The 14,205-nt window shown below is 36.5% G+C and overlaps 1 protein-coding gene across 2 annotated transcripts in view; it reads left to right on the forward strand.

The window, feature by feature from the left end:
- Positions 1-14,205, forward strand: part of ELTD1 (EGF, latrophilin and seven transmembrane domain containing 1) — a 142,453-nt gene that overhangs the window by 12,579 nt on the left and 115,669 nt on the right. The window contains exon 2 of one of the 2 annotated variants that reach the window (XM_010857569.1): positions 3,171-3,247. The exons of the other annotated variant lie outside the window; for it this stretch is intronic. The gene's annotated coding sequence lies outside the window, so the exon portion shown is untranslated. The remainder of the gene's footprint in view (positions 1-3,170; positions 3,248-14,205) is intronic. 2 annotated transcript variants of the gene reach the window in all.

The following is a 14,205-nucleotide window of genomic DNA, read 5'->3' on the forward strand; positions in this document are numbered from 1 at the left end:
TTCTCCTGGCAGTTTTGACTCCAGCTTGTGCTTCTTCCAGCCCAGCGTTTCTCATGATGTACTCTGCATATAAGTTAAATAAGCAGGGTAGTTACCTGTGAAATAATTCCTTCTTAGTGTAGTCGTGGCTGAGTGGTTAAGGAGATGGACTAGAAATCCTTTGGGGTCTCCCCGCACAGGTTCGAATCCTACGTGGTAGTTACCAGTGAAATGTATATGTGTATATATATACACACACACACACACACACACACACACACTGACTTACTGACTTCCTAGGTGGCTCAGCCATAATGTGTCCACCTTCCAATTCAGGAGACACAGGAGACTGAGTTCAATCCCTGGGTTGAGAAGATCCTCTGGAGGAGTAAATGGCAACGCACTCCAGTATTCTTGCCTGGAGAATCCCATGGACAGAGGAGCATGGCAGGCTACATTTCATAGGGTCATAAAGAGTCAGATACTCGGTGAGCAACTGAGCATGTGCACACATGCACACACACATACACACACATGCTCTTATAATATGTGCTACTGATGATAAAGCATCAACAGCAATAAAATTAGATCAGTTGTCATTTTTTGCATGCTAAGTGAACAAGGCAGTTCTACCGTCTTATAGTTTCTGTTCAGTTATATCTTTAGGAAATGCTAGGAAATTTAAGGTGGCTCAGACAATGAAGAATCCACATGCAACGAAGGAGACCTGGGTTTGATACCTGAGTTAAGAAGATATCTTTGAGAAGAGCACAGTAACCCACTCCAGTATTCTTGCCTCCATGGACAGAGGAGCCTGATGGGCCATAGTCCATGGGGTCACACAGAGTCGGACACAACTGAGTGACTGAGCACCGCAGAAGAAATTTAAAGGGCTTTGCAGGTGGTGCTAGTGGTAAAGAAACTGTCTGCCAGTGCAGGAGACATAAGAGATAGGAGTTTGATACCTGGTTTGGGAAGATCCCCTGGAGGGGGAAACAGCAACCCACTCCCGAATTCTTGCCTGGAGAATCCCATGGACATAGGAGCCTGGCAGACTCCTGTCCATAGGGTCACAAAGAGTTGGACATGATTGGAGCAACTTAGTACACATACACACAGGAAATTTAAATTAAGTGAAAATTGTACTCTAGATGTGGGATTTTCATATATTGTAAACCTCTTTTGCTTTTCAAGAAAATATTAGTATAAAAAACAAAGAAATTTGGGGTTAGCACCTTTAACATCACAAAGTGACTCACTGAGTCTCAATTTTTTTGTTTTGTTTTTTATAGTTCCCTATTTGTCAGTATTTTTAAATTGCCAATTTCATTTTGCAAAATCGGTAATATTTCTTTTGTTCTTGGAATGTCAATTTTCTACAGTCCCAGTTTTAATAAGGCACCAGCATACATTATAGCCAAATCCCAGTCATTTGGAAGCAGATTAACCAGATTATCCATTTTCCCATTATTTCTCTTCTTCCTTATTTGGTCTCTTTAGTGCTTAAATAAGTAACTTCAGATTTACAGCTTATTCACAAAAAGCATAATAATACTGATGTTAATTTGAGTGCTTTCTCTGAGCTACCTTCTATTCTAAGCACTTTACATGAATTTATAAATTTAATCTTCATAACAACTCTGAAATAAAAGCTCATATTATCCTCAATTTATAGATTAAGTAATTTTCGCAGAGGAAACACATTCAAACAGTCGCCTCTTATGGTCCTCAAACTACTATGTGAGGTAAATCTGCAAATAATGAAATTGAATCTCATTAATAAAAAGTGAATTATTGTGGTTCTTCCCCTCCCACCTTGATTCTGCCTTTTTTTTTCCACTACATTATCAAAACAACTGATAATAAAAAAAAATGTGTGGGGTATATATTTATGACACTTTAGGAATAAGTGCAGGGAAGTTAAAACTATTTACAGGCTTAAATGCTGCTGCTGCCGCTCCTGCCAAGTCGCTTCAGTCATGTCCGACTCCGTGTGACCCCATAGACAGTAGCCCACCAGACTCCCCCGTCCCTGCGATTCTCCAGGCAAGAACACTGGAGTGGGTTGGCCTTCTCCAATGCATGCAAGTGAAAAGTGAAAGTGAAGTCGCTCAGTCGTGTCCAACCCCTCAGGACCCCATGGACTGCAGCCCACCAGGCTCCTCCGTCCATGGGATTTTCCAAGCAAGAGAACTAATATTTTGATGAAATTCATAGACCAGGAACAGTTATTTTACTCCTGTTTATCTATGTCTTTAAAGCCCAGTGAATTGACAATAAAATCAGTTAAATCAGAGAGGATTCATGAGAAGTCTACAAATTAAGAGCAAACTTTCTCAAAGCAGAATCTTGTGCTACAAGTGGGATAGTTCAGTGTACACAGAGCAGGCTTCAGTGAAGATGGTGTCTTTTCCCTGTGATGGTCATATTCTTTCTCTTGCTCAGAAAGGGAGTAGAAACTTGTTGACATTGTTTTCCTAAGGCTATGCAGATTGATCTCTTTCCCACTGGTGTTTGCTCCCAAATGAAGCCAAGAAAATACTCTCAAAGAAAACTTTGTCATCTGCCTGCCATCACTGAAGTTGAAAATTAATGCAGTCTTTCTGCCCATTCCCCACCTATGCTAACTGGAATAATGCTGGAAACGTCCTATGGCACACCCACATATACAGGAAACTCAGAACTCTTGTGCTAAAGAATTTGTAATTGTCTGGCAGACAAAATGTAGGCCAAAATACCTGTGATAATCAACATTGTTCTTTAGTTATAAACATGATGGTCATTTAAGGATAACCAATCATTGGAGAAAAGCCAAAAATGCAAACACAAAGATGAATAAACAGAATATCTGGCCTAAGAAAGATACTTTCTAAGAGAGGAATGAGGTTGAAGGAAAAATTCCAGTTGATACCCTCAAAGAGATTCTTAGAAAGTTTACATCCAAACAAACCAAATAAGATATGCTTCTGTGTATGAAAAAGCTATCATACCACACAACATATTTTCTTCCTTAGTGTATTCTGTAACCTTTGTGCTACTCAGTTCCTTGTGCTTTGTTTTTCCTTTTATTCATCTCCTTTTGTAGCAATCCCTCAAGACAATAAGCTGGTAAAATTGTCAGTAATGCAAGCAATTCTGAAAAACAGAAGATTGAGACTAAAGTCTCTATTCTTGGGTTTTCTTTCCTATAGAAATGATCACACATAGAACAGGGAAGCTACAAATTTCAAATTTGCTTACACATCAGTGGAGGATACCTGTGGACTGCGTAAGTCAAAATATTCTTAAATTCATCAGCTCAATATAATCTGCCTTTTTATAATAACCCACTTTCATCCCCTTGCTACATCTCTCCCGAATCCCTTCCCTGCTTTATCTTACAGGTGAAACAGGGTAGTCAGTATGTTCTCTGACCCAAATTCCATGACCTACTGGTGAATTTTAACATTGTGATATCACTAGTATTGGGACAGAGCCCATACTTGGTACCTAAGAAAAGTGCTGCTGCTGCTGCTAAGTCACTTCAGTGGTGTCCGACTCTGTGAGACCCCATAGACGGCAGCCCACCAGGCTCCTCCGTCCCTGGCAAGAATACTGGAGTGGGTTGCCATTTCCTTCTCCAAGCATTGTTGTTGAAAAGCCCCTGCTCCGTTTAATTAAACTCAGGATTTATTTTTGATTCACTTATAACTTCTGTGGTTATAATACTGCAATTATATGCAGTTTCCAACCCATGTTGTTTGTTTTCCTGGAGTGATTTCCTGAATTCACTGGCTAATATACTTGATCAGTTCAGTTCAGTTGCTCAGTCGTGTCTGATTCTTTGCGACCCCATGAATCGCAGCACCCCAGGCCTCCCTGTCCATCACCAACTCCCAGAGTTCACCAGACTCACGTCCATCGAGTCAGGGATGCCATCCAGCCATCTCATCCTCTGTCGTCCCCTTCTCCTCCTGCCCCAATCCCTCCCAGCATCAGAGTCTTTTCCAGAGAGTCAGCTCTTCACATGAGGTGGCCAAAGCACTGGAGTTTCAGCTCCAGCATCATTCCCTCTAAAGAAATCCCAGGGCTGATCTCCTTCAGAATGGACTGGTTGGATCTCCTTGCAGTTCAAGGGACTCTCAAGAGTCTTCTCCAACACCACAGTTCAAAAGCATCAATTCTTTGGCGCTCAGCCTTCTTCACAGTTCAACTCTCGCATCCATACATGACCACAGGAAAAACCATAGCCTTGACTAGACAGACCTTTGCTGGCAAAGTCATGTCTCTGCTTTTGAATATGCTATCTAGGTTGGTCATAACTTTCCTTCCAAGGAGTAAGCATCTTTTAATTTCATGGCTGCAGTCACCATCTGCAGTGATTTTGGAGCCCCCAAAAATAAACTCTGACACTGTTTCCACTGTTTCCCCATCTATTTCCCATAAAGTGATGGGACTGGATGCCATGATCTTAGTTTTCTAAATGTTGAGTTTTAAGCCAACTTTTTCACTGTCCTCTTTCACTTTCATCATAGTTACTACCAAAAAAACCTATTTTTCTGCTCCAATGAAATATACTTATCTTCTGATCTATATTATTCCCAGATTAAGGCAATAATATACAATAGAGAGGAGCAGAAAAATAATACTCAGAGACTGAAGAACTAAAAGGCAAAGATGGAAACTATGAGAACAAAACTGAGAAACCAAACAGAGAACCTAGTACCCCTCCAATCAAAGTCTTATTGAAGAGGGGTCAGGCAAGATTTAGCAAAAGAAATCACAAAAGATACAAGACAATTTCCCAAAGCTTAAGAAACACAGGAGTCTTCATTTAAAGAATCCTCCAATATTCACCTGTCTTTTACATAATATGTTTGTGCCTTACATTTCAGCTTTTGTTTAAGGAATACCTCTACGGATATCTTGCAATAAAAGAGGAATATAGTTTACTTTATGATCTGACATTTTTATTTATACGTTCAAGATGTTTATTACCTTTATGCACCTAAATAATAGTATATGTAGGCTCCTTCATTCATATAGCATAGTTGAAAACCTGCTCAAATTATAGTGACAAAACGTGCTTTTCAAAAAAACATTTGAGTGACTCTTACATTCGGGAGAGTGAGTAGAGGCCAAGCCGCCAAGATTCATCCATGACCATTACAAGAAGATTCTCTGTCAGTCCTTTAGGCCGCCATTTCTATATTCATCTACTTTCACTTAACTTCTACTTCATTTAAGCCCTTTTCAGATACTAATTATAGCTTAAGAGAGGAAGGGTATGTTTTAGAAATCCTGCAGTATTACCCTGTCATCTTAAAAATAAAATAATTGCTACTCCGAAGTTTTCTCTTCCAGATTTCCATTATTCAGTTCAGTTCAGTTCAGTCACTCAGTCGTGTCTGACTCTTTGTGACCCCATGGACTGCAGCACGCCAGGCCTTCCTGTCCATCACCAACTCCTGGAGTTTACTCAAACTCATGTCCATTGAGTCGGTGACGCCATCCAACCATCTCATCCTCTGCTGTCCCCTTCTCCTCCCGCCTTCAATCTTTCCCAGCATCAGAGTCTTTTCAAATGAGTCAGTTCTTCGCATCAGGTGGCCAAAGTATTCCATTATTAGATCCCTTTTTATATCCTTATTACTAACTAAGACCCAGCCTCATAACTTGACCCCTCCTAGTATGTCATGCCCTAGTAACTAGATTCTTTGATAATATATTCTCATATAACTGTGCCAAAATATCTAAGGTCTCTCTTATTATTTAAATGGACTAGTATATAGAATCTGCCTGCAGTGTAAGAGACCTGGGTTCTATCCCTGGGTTGGGAATGTCCTCTGGAGAAGGGGAATGGCCACCCACTCCAGTAGTCTTGCCTGGAGAATTCCATGGACAGAGGAGCCTTACAGGCCCCAGTCCATGGAGTCGGAAAGAGTCGGACATGACGAAGCAACTTTCACTTCACACGTGAGCGCACACGCATGTGCGTGCATACACACACACGCACACATAGACACACACACACACACACTAGTCCTGTTCAACTGAGACTCTTATGATAATGGTTGTTAATGTCTCAGCTTTAAAATTCTGATTCTGTTATGAGACTTTTATTTGAACTTCAGTCAATTTAAATTTCATCTTTTTTAGTAACTAATGGATTTTCAGCTCAGTTTGGAACATGAAAGCAAAACAGATACGGGTTTTTGTCTCGTGCTTCTAAACTCAGTGGTCTTTCCACTGTACCACACTGCTTTTCACCCTGATCTCTGGAGCTGGCATGACCAGTGCAGGCGAGGCTTTCATCTACTGCTTGTGCTCACTTCTCCCTACTCATGACCATAACACCATGATGATATACATATTTTTTCCCTACTGAACCAAGATGTGACCTCAGAGTTCTTCAGACATATATTACACATCCATAGAGGTCACCAAATAAATAAAACGTATTTTCCATTCTGTTTTCTCAGTGACTTTCTCCTGTGAAAAAAAATTCTGGACCAATCTTCAGTGAACCCCTTGTATTACAGTGCTAAAAAGTAAGGTATTAAATATTATATAGTATGATCAGCAAGAGAAATGCTGTATCAGAGTCACTTGAATCATTCAGAAGAAACAAGAAGGCTGTAAATGTTGATTTTTATATTTGCTCCCTTCTGGGAAAGGTTTAGTCACTGTTGTATGTGGTTGAGAGTACCCCCTTTTGAATAAAACAGTGCATGTATTCATTTTGTGGAGAGGAGGGTTATGACTCATGTGAATTTATAAGTACCATTTAACGAACAATCTGGAACAAAATGCTACAAAATGGAACTTGTCCTTGTGTTGCAACTTCAAAGGAACATTGATGATCGTTTATTTATAAGTGTAATGAGCCAGGGAGTTGAGAGTGGACTTGATCAGTGGGGCAGTCTTCTCAGCTGGAAACCTGTATCTAAATTTCTCCATTCTGAGGATTTCATGTATTTCCAGGCATCAAAATACTTTGTGTCAGACAATAAATGGGATGGGATAAACAATTGTGTGGGTGCTCAGGAAAGAAATAAGGCACTTTAAATGTTGGGAATATTATAAGCTTTGACTTAATATCTAAGACCCAATACATACGTCAATTTGCAAGGCCTTTCTTATTCCTATATGTTCAGAATGATTGTTTGCTTTTTCATCTTCTCATAATTCCTTTTCATTTTTGCATTAATTCATTAATTTTGGAATAAGTGTTGATGGAGTCTGCCTGCTTTTTAATGGTGCCTGGGGAATCCCAACAGTGACTGCTGTTTGAAAATGGTGACTAATTCTTATTTTTTACTACATCCTTGGAAACTATTAAAATTCCTTGGATACAGTCTGTCAAATACATGGATTGGTTTTTGAGTGGTTATTCTGATTGGTTGGTGCCCCATTCTTACTATTCCATGTCTGTGCTGAATTTACTAAGATATTATATATGATATTCCTGCTTGCATGGATCCACACTCAGATTTGCTTAAATACTCTGCATTGTAACAAGACCCATACAGCAAGATTACTGTATGCATAATCCCATCCCAAGTATTTTGCTATAAATAAAGACTATCCATTATAACCAGATGGAAAATGTGTATGAATGATCAGTTCGCTTAATAAACTTTACATTGGTTTTTTCCAAATTGGCTCTCCCTGTTTCATTTTGAGTGATCAACTATGCAACACTGAATTTCCATTAACTTATCTGTTGCTCTTTTGAACATTTTCACGAGTTAAGAAGCAGTATGTCCTAAGGCAGGGTTGTTTCCCATATTGGCACTAATGCTTGTGATGACCTCCTGTTTTTGAAGCACTCTGGCCCTAATCTTCAGAGTCCCAGTTGTCACATTAACTGTGGTATTTTTTTTTTCTGCATCTTATGTGTAAAATATGCTGTTTTCATAGAAATCCTAGGAATTGTGAAATTATTGGCACTTAGAAAAATTATATTTTCACTTCTAATCATAATAATTGTTCTTTAATTTCAGAAAATAATTTTTCTGTCATTGAAAATATCCGTCTCACATTTATCACTTTTTACAATGAACTAATCTTTTTAAGTACAGCATTACACAAAGCTGTATTTATTCTTCAGTTACCTACTTAGGGTGAACTTTTGTCCTTTTTGCATTAATATGTACAAAGTAAGACTGTTATTAAAACAAATTTTACTTTGTTTTTTTTTTATCAAGCTCTAAATTTGATTAAAATTGAATAGATTATAACATGAATGAAGTGGGAAGAAATAAAATACTCTCTGTATATTACTTTATTGTATTAGTTTTGCCAAATATCTAAATGAATTCGCCACAGGTATACATGTATTCCCCATCCTGAATCCTCCTCCCTCCTCCCTAAAATTTTAATACTTGTAATATATAAAGATTTTGAAGAAAATATTGTCTTCATCCACAAAAATGTTGTGTTTAATTTTTGTAAATGTGTTTTAACCCTCCCTCAGAGTTATTCACCTTCTTGCTTTAGAAAACATTCTTTTCATTCTGTCTAGCAGTGCTGAAATCAGCTAAGAGTATATGTTTAGGAGTGTGTGCAAAAAATGCTTTGAAAAGCTTTAATGTATTATCTCAGATAATTTTTTCTTCCGTCTTCTTGAGATATGATTTTATATCCCATATTTTATCAACTACCAAACTGATCTCAAGAATCTGAATTTACAGTAAATAAACTTTTAGAATTTGTTAGTGGCTGTGTGAGATAATACCACTAGGTAGTGTTCGTTACCCAGCGTTTGTATAAAGGTATCATGATCATGCATTTTGAGTGTTAAAGAACAGAACACATAATTTTTGTCTACCATGAAAATTGTGATTTTATGAATATTAAAACGTTAAGGCAATATTATTGATATATTTCAGCTTCTTTAACTGTTTGGTCCATTGGCATTGAGAGAAAAGGTACAAGGACTTACATTATTGTCGTCACATGTGGAGTTGTGAGTAGGATGAAAATCAGTTATTAGAAAAAACATTTTATTTAAAGAAATTAGAATATAAAGAAAGACCTTCAATATAATACATGATGGTATTTTACATTCAAGTCAATGAATTTTCATTAAAAATATGATTATCTTGAGTGTCATTGGTCTGAAAAGTTCAATTCCTGCTAAGTCCTTTTATACGAAATTTACTGCATGGTTATGCTATTTTCCATGTTAACTTGATTTTTCCCGCAATTTTATGTTCATATAGTTTATATTACCAAGAAATCCAGATTAGTATACAGTTTCAGAGATTCTCTTTATAATTGTTTAAAAGTTCCCAAACAAATTGCTAGAAGATAGAATGCCAGATGTGTTCAAACCTTGTACTTAGTTTAAGGAGGAAATCAACACTTTGGTCCTTTATTTGCCATGGAAAAAGATAATGACATTCTCTAGGAAGATTAGAATCTAACCAAACATTGTAGGCTATATATAGCATACAAAGCCTTGTGCCATTTGTGAAAACGTTATCAGGGAGAAAACCCAATGACTGATTTTTTGAACTGTATTTTTTAGGGACACAGATTTAATTTAGAGATTATGGTTTGAAAATAAAATTTACTGTATGAGTGTTTTTAGCTGATAAGAAATTGATTTTGTGACCTTGCTACACATTAATTGAAACATCTGCCAATATATCTTGAAGTAGTTTAAGGAACTGTAGACACTTGGAATCGTATCATTTCTTCATGTTAAACTTACTAGTTAATCACTTTGTTACCATTAAAAGAAAGAAACTAATTTTCATGTGAGATCTGAATAATCTCTCTCTCTGGCATAATAAGTGGGATTTATGTAATTGACATTATATTTAGTTGTTTTATGATATTGAAGGTGGACTCCTTTAATAGTGTTATTCTTACTGAGCAGTATGGTATTTTGTACTCTCTATTATCTTAAAGGTTATATTTATAAAACAAAAAATATTAAAGTGTGCATACATTAGCGCACTTAGACATAAAGATTATTATTTAAATTATTCAGTAAATTTTAAAATGTAGTTTTTAAAAAGTTACAGTAGAATGAAGGTAGTTATCAGTGTTTTGCTTGTCTAAAATCTTAGCTTATTTAGCAGATATTAGGATGTGTTTACAGAGGAAAACCTGAATTGGAGAGGAGAGTTAAAACAAATTGTGAAATTTGTAGTCTTCCCAAAGAACACCAAAATGTTTTGAGATTATTTGGGTTGACTAATCAAATCAGTTATATATGCAATAATTATCCAGAAAAGTGAGCATCTCCACTTTATTTCTCTTTTGTGGATAGAACCTCAGAACTAAAATTTAGGTCATGGTTCTTTAGTGACATCATGCTGAGATGGCCCTCTGCTGATGAAAAACACATTCTGAGTATTAATTTATTATTAAAAATGTGATTAGAGTTATAGTTAACATTTAGAACTCAAGAAAGGAACCTGCTGTTTATTTGTGTATTTTTGATAATTAAAGTTGACATGTGCAGACGACTAAATCAATTTGAACAAGGGTGAACAGAAGTTGAGGTGGTTCTAACACTTACTTGGTAGCTTTGTGTTTCTAGAAAAATATTGATATTTTGAAATGAGACAATTCTATATCCTTTGTGTAGGAAAGGTTCTTATGCTGGGTTTCCTGGTGCCATATGGAGGATATGTTCTAAAGATCATTTCTGGACCTTTATAAACACAGAAACCTATTGAGAATACTAAAAAAGTGCAGCAAATCTCTGTTGTATATACAATGCATGAAAGCAAGCAGATGCTTGATTATAGTGCTATGTTTGTTCAACAAATGTAATATTCACTGCAGCAGTTTCATAATGGAACACCATGTGGAGAGGAATGTTTTTAAATGTGTTTTTGACTTTGATTTCAGTTTATTAGTAAATAAATATATCAGAAAACTTTCAATAGAGGCATTAATTGGTTTATAGTCAATAATCTCATTCTACTTATCCTTTTAAACAATCTGATGGCCAATTTAATAAAGAAGTGTGAAGTTAATCTGAATTTAAGCAAAATTTTAGATTATAACTCATAATACACCTTCCTTAGTCTATTGAGAAAACTTAAGTTTTCTCAATTATTGGAGCTACAATTTTTAAAAAAGAATCCATCAATTCATAAATTGTGATCAAAGGACTTTCTACTAAATGATACCTTAATATTTGGAGATCAGTTCCTTTATAATTGAAAAGAAATTGCCCTTATGACAGTATTAAAACTGAATGACCCAAGTAGAAATATGGAACGCTTAGAGAATAGAATTTAAATTAAAATTTGACATGTGGTAAGTATTCAAATCTAGAATACTGGATACAAATAATAAATATAGAAGGGAAAAATGGGTATTGTTTGTTTCAAAGTAGATTTCAGCACAGGAAGCATTTTAATCGAGACTCACGTTGAAAATCTGTACCTCAGCGTTTTAGATTCAGATAATGTTAACAGTTTCGACCAAGATTGATCAAATGTGAATTACAGCTTATTTGGGGAAGCAGGGCTATAGAAGAAGCAGAGACGCTGAGGAAGCCTCACTTGGGAGCAAATCCTGGTTCTGTCATTTACTAGCTGTCATATTTGGACCAGTTTCTATGTCTTTAGTTGATAAATAGTCTTATCAACTTCAAAATATCTTATGCAGATACAAGAAGATAATAAAAGTATAGCACTTAATTATGATACTGGCCATATTGAAAGCCCTCGCTAACTATTACTATTACTATTGAACTAATACTAATGTAAATCTGTCAGTCACTTTCTGCCAAATTTTTTTTTGGTAGGTTCATTCTTTGTCTACTTTCCCAACCATCCAGAAAATCAGATTAAGATCATGTAGGCAGCTAGATTAGAACAACGAAGTGCTCTTCAGCTTTTACCAAATTCCATTAACAGCAACACATATGAGCACTTAGTTATATACCTAGAATAAAGCTATATTACTCCTCACTTGTTAATAGTTTATTAATCCTTAATTGACATTTTAGGCTTCTTGTGTCTGAAGGAAAAAAAAAATTAATCACTCACTTACTACTAATCTTTCTTTGAAGACTGATTTTCATTTAATTACCTTTGTACCAATCACCTGATTAGCTTGGTGGAAGCTGAATTTAAAGAAGCATATTTAAAAAGAATATTTAGGAACTAACTGCTTCCAGATTTTATACACACACATATATATATGCCAGTGAGTTATTATTTTGTTTTTAATCTTTAGCATCAAAGATGCGGTACCTAGTGGAGGATGTAGAGTACAATAGGAAACATTTAAAGAATGTAAATTCTCAGAAAACAGTTTATTCCACTTACTATGAATGTTGATTATAATTGATTAACAAATATATTAATATTGCTTGAAAACACAGGATTTACAAGAAGTCTTGGAAAAAATCTACATATTGTGAAATTCTAATAATGTTCTTTGGCATAGCAAATGTCCTATTAAAATTAGCTATTTAAAAGTATGCAAAGATTATACATCAACTATATCTCAATAAAAATTAACAAAACAAAATGAAGATTGATAGATACACAAAAAAGCATATATATTTCTGTATGTTTTTAAAATTATTATTATACAATTTTTTAAAAAAAGACTTGCAACATACTTTGGCATAAACTTAGAACAGAGAAACATATATATACACACATATATATGTGTTTGTGTGTATATAAATAATAAGATCATCATATATAATAAGATCACCATATAAATGCTTCTGTGTGTGTGTGCTGTCACTCAGTCATGTCCGACTCTTTGCAGCCCTGTGGATTGTAGCCACCTGGCTCCTCTGTCCATCGAATTTTTCAGACAAGAATGCTGGAGTGGGTTGCCATTTTCTTCTCCAAGGGATCTTTCCCACCCAGGGATTGAACCTGCGTATCTTGTGTCTCTAAGCAGGTGGATTCTTTACCACTGTAGCTCCTGGGAAACCCATATATGCTTATATATGATGATGCAATTCATTTGCCATTGAATGAGACCATTCTGAGAAACATATAAATACAATAATTTTGCAGAGTGACAAGAGTATTTGGTACAACTTTGTTTCAAGGACGAGAATTTCAATATAATCTCTAGAAAGTGAAAGTGAAGTCGCTCAGTCGTGTCCGACTCTTTGTGACCCCACGGACAGTAGCCTACCAGGCTCCACCGTCCATGGGATTTTCCAGGCAAGAATACTGGAGTGGGCTGCCATTTCCTTCTCCAGGGTACCTTCCCAACCCAGGAATCAAACCCGGGTCTTCTGCATTGCAGACAGATGCTTTACCGTCCTAGCCACCAATCACAGGTCCATAGAATAACCTCCTGGAAAGCACCTATCAGGATTTTCAGTGCCTTGGAGAAATAATATATGTTCATTGACAAGAACTGGTTGAGAGTAATGATTGGAATTACTCTGTCATGATTCTGCTCTTCTGAGGCTGATCAAGCATTCATCAATGTAATAGTACATTCTGAATAAGGATAGATTTGAGTGGAAATATATCAAGACACCTTTATTCAGTTCAGCAACATTTCTGAGTTATGGTTTAAGTTACGTCACTCCAAGACGATCAAATATTTATTCACTGTATTTGAACCATCTGTACTCCTTGGAAACCTTTCTGGTAAATGAAAAGAAAGATAAACATAAATTCATTTGATGAAGAATAAAAAATCATTGTTTTGAAACTAAATCTCAACTAAACATTTTTTAAAGTCAAAACAAACTTCTCAGCACCACGCCAGTAGTGAAAATCCATATCAGACTCTAAATTTACTCCTCTCTATTCTTTTTAACTTTTCATTCAAAATTCAGTTCATTTCAGTTCAGTCGCTCAGTCGTGTCTGACTCTTTGCAACCCCATGAATCACAGCACGCCAGGCCTCCCTGTCCATCACCAACTCCTGGAGTTCACGCAGACTCACGTATATCGAGTCAGTGATGCCATCCAGCCATCTCATCCTCTGTCGTCCCCTTCTCCTCCTGCCCCCAATCCCTCCCAGCATCAGGGTCTTTTCCAATGAGTCAACTCTTCGTATGAGGTGGCCAAAGTATTGGAGTTTCAGCTTTAGCATCGTTCCTTCCAAAGAAATCCCAGGTCTGATCTCCTTCAGAATGGACTGGTTGGATCTCCTTGCAGTCCAAGGGACTCTCAAGAGTCTTCCAACACCACAGTTCAAAAGCATCAATTCTTCGGCACTCAGCCTTCTTCACAGTCCAACTCTCACATTCATACATGACCACAGGAAAAACCATAGCCTTGA

This window comes from Bison bison, unplaced genomic scaffold (assembly GCF_000754665.1).
Source record: "Bison bison bison isolate TAMUID 2011002044 unplaced genomic scaffold, Bison_UMD1.0 scf7180017864382, whole genome shotgun sequence".
Taxonomy (NCBI): Eukaryota; Metazoa; Chordata; class Mammalia; order Artiodactyla; family Bovidae; genus Bison; species Bison bison.